At 49.6% G+C, this 2,061-nt stretch overlaps 1 non-coding gene across 1 annotated transcript; it reads left to right on the top strand.

The window, feature by feature from the left end:
- Positions 1-317: 317 nt before the first annotated feature.
- TRNAG-GCC lies at positions 318-388 on the top strand. Its single transcript has one exon. It is a non-coding gene; the product is annotated as a tRNA-Gly (tRNA).
- The last annotated feature ends 1,673 nt before the right edge of the window (positions 389-2,061 follow it).

Below are 2,061 nucleotides of genomic sequence, written 5' to 3'. Positions count from 1 at the left end.
TGTACTGGCATTAGCTGGATTCGGATATCTGAAAGTCCAAGCTTCATTCTGCTAATGTGGGGACTAACCCGAAACCGTCAAAGGCTTTGAGTTGTCAACTTGTCATGAGATCTCACTTGTCATCAGCCCATTTGTATTTGATTGGCCTAACTATGCTGCATGTGTCAGTTCTTACATGGTCTACCTATACTAATAAATTAATTACTCCCTCTGTAACTAATTCCCTCCGTTCCAAAATAGATGACCCAACTTTGTACTAAAGTTAGTACGGTCCAGGGCTGAAATTGTTATTACCTCCAAAGATTTCCCACATCAGAGCACCAGTGGTCTAGTGGTAGAATAGTACCCTGCCACGGTACAGACCCGGGTTCGATTCCCGGCTGGTGCAATTTTTTTCTTTTTCTTTTTCTTAGTTAATGTCTTCTTTCTGTATGTCACATGAATTCTGCTTTCTTTTGCACTTCATCACACATGCAACGTGTGCTATGTATGCGGAAACGAAGCTCAATCCAGCAAGTGATATCGAAGCACCTTCCATCAATGGAGTCAACAGGGGATGATGGCGAGATCACGGTGCCCTTGGTCCAGCAGGTGGTCGTCGTCCCGGTAGCTCTCCGGCCGGTGCCACTCCCTGCCTCTCGCCGCGACGTGGATCACCTTCCTCCGCTCCTCGATCCTCTCCCGCCCGTACCGCTCCGCCAGCCAGTCCTCGTACTCGAACTGCAATGCAACCAGGTTGAGAAATGAAGTTTACAGCACCAGTACGCATGGACAACATCAGCCGGCGGTTAAGTAGTGTACTACTACTACGTACTGTGCACGCTCCCAGGTCGTGGGTGAACCTCTTGGGGCGCCCGTGGGCCTCCATGTCCGAGTAGAACGCCGCCACGTCCAGCATTATCTCCTGCCGAAGCCAACATACTGTGTACCCTCTCGTTTAGGGTTTTCGGCTCTGGCGGCGATCTCATCGCCGTCGAGAGATCTCATCGGCACATCTACCACTGGCTGCACCCCTCGCTTAGATCATCCTGTTTGGTCGCATGGGGGGAGTCGGATCAGTTCTCTGGCGCACTTGCACCGTCCAAGTTCGGAACCCTAGATGGCAAACTGGGCGGAATCCTCGTCAGCGGGTTGGACAGGGAAGAATCTCGAAGAGATGCTGCAGCACCTGGATCTTCAGGATGATGAACTCGATGATGTGATTGTGGGGGAGGAAGAGGTGAAGAAGTTTGAAGCGGATGCTCGGTGGCTGGTGATTGGAAAGGTGAACACGACTCGCCCCTTCACTTCATCGGTGATGTTTGAGTGCATGAAGTCAATCTGGGCGCTTGCACAAGTTCTGACGTACAGGGAAGTGGGAGAAAACTTGTTCATTTTCCAGATGTTCTGCTTTGGGGACTGGAAGAAGGTTGTGATGTGCATGGAGGTCCATGGCTTTTCAGGGGGATGGGGATGCTGATTTTGGATTATGATGGAAAGAAGGAACCAACGTCCGTTGATTTTGATGGATTATACGTGTGGGCTCAAATTCACAATATAATGGAATTCTATCGCAAGGCAGAGGTAGTTGATCAATTAACCCGTCGCATCAGGCGGGTGAGAGAAATTCAGGTTGCTCCTAGGCTGTTTTATGCGGGTGATTATGTTAGGGTGCGGGCTAGGGTTCTTGTAAGCAAAACCCTAACACAAGGTTACACCTCTGAATGTTGTGGGAGAGGGAAGACTGCTGCTCCCGGTGAAGTATGAGAAGATCCCTTACTTTTGTAAGAAATCTGAATCTAGCCTTGATAGACAGTTCACTGCTGTTGAAGGGATGGAGAGGAACAAAGCAATTGTCACTGTTGCTACGGCTGCCGTGGCAACACCGCCGCCACCTCGAACATATGTCCCAATATAATAGAATTCTATCGCAAGGCAGAGGTAGTTGATCAATTAACCCGCCGCATCGGGCGGGTGAAAGAAATTCAGCTTGCTCCTAGGCTGTTTTATGAGGGTGATTATGTTAGGGTGCGGGCTAGGGTTCTTGTAAGCAAACCTCTAACACGGGTTACACCTCTGAAT

Source organism: Triticum dicoccoides, chromosome 1B, assembly GCF_002162155.2.
Source record: "Triticum dicoccoides isolate Atlit2015 ecotype Zavitan chromosome 1B, WEW_v2.0, whole genome shotgun sequence".
Lineage (NCBI taxonomy): Eukaryota > Viridiplantae > Streptophyta > Magnoliopsida > Poales > Poaceae > Triticum > Triticum dicoccoides.
This window is presented reverse-complemented; position numbering and strand designations above follow the sequence as displayed.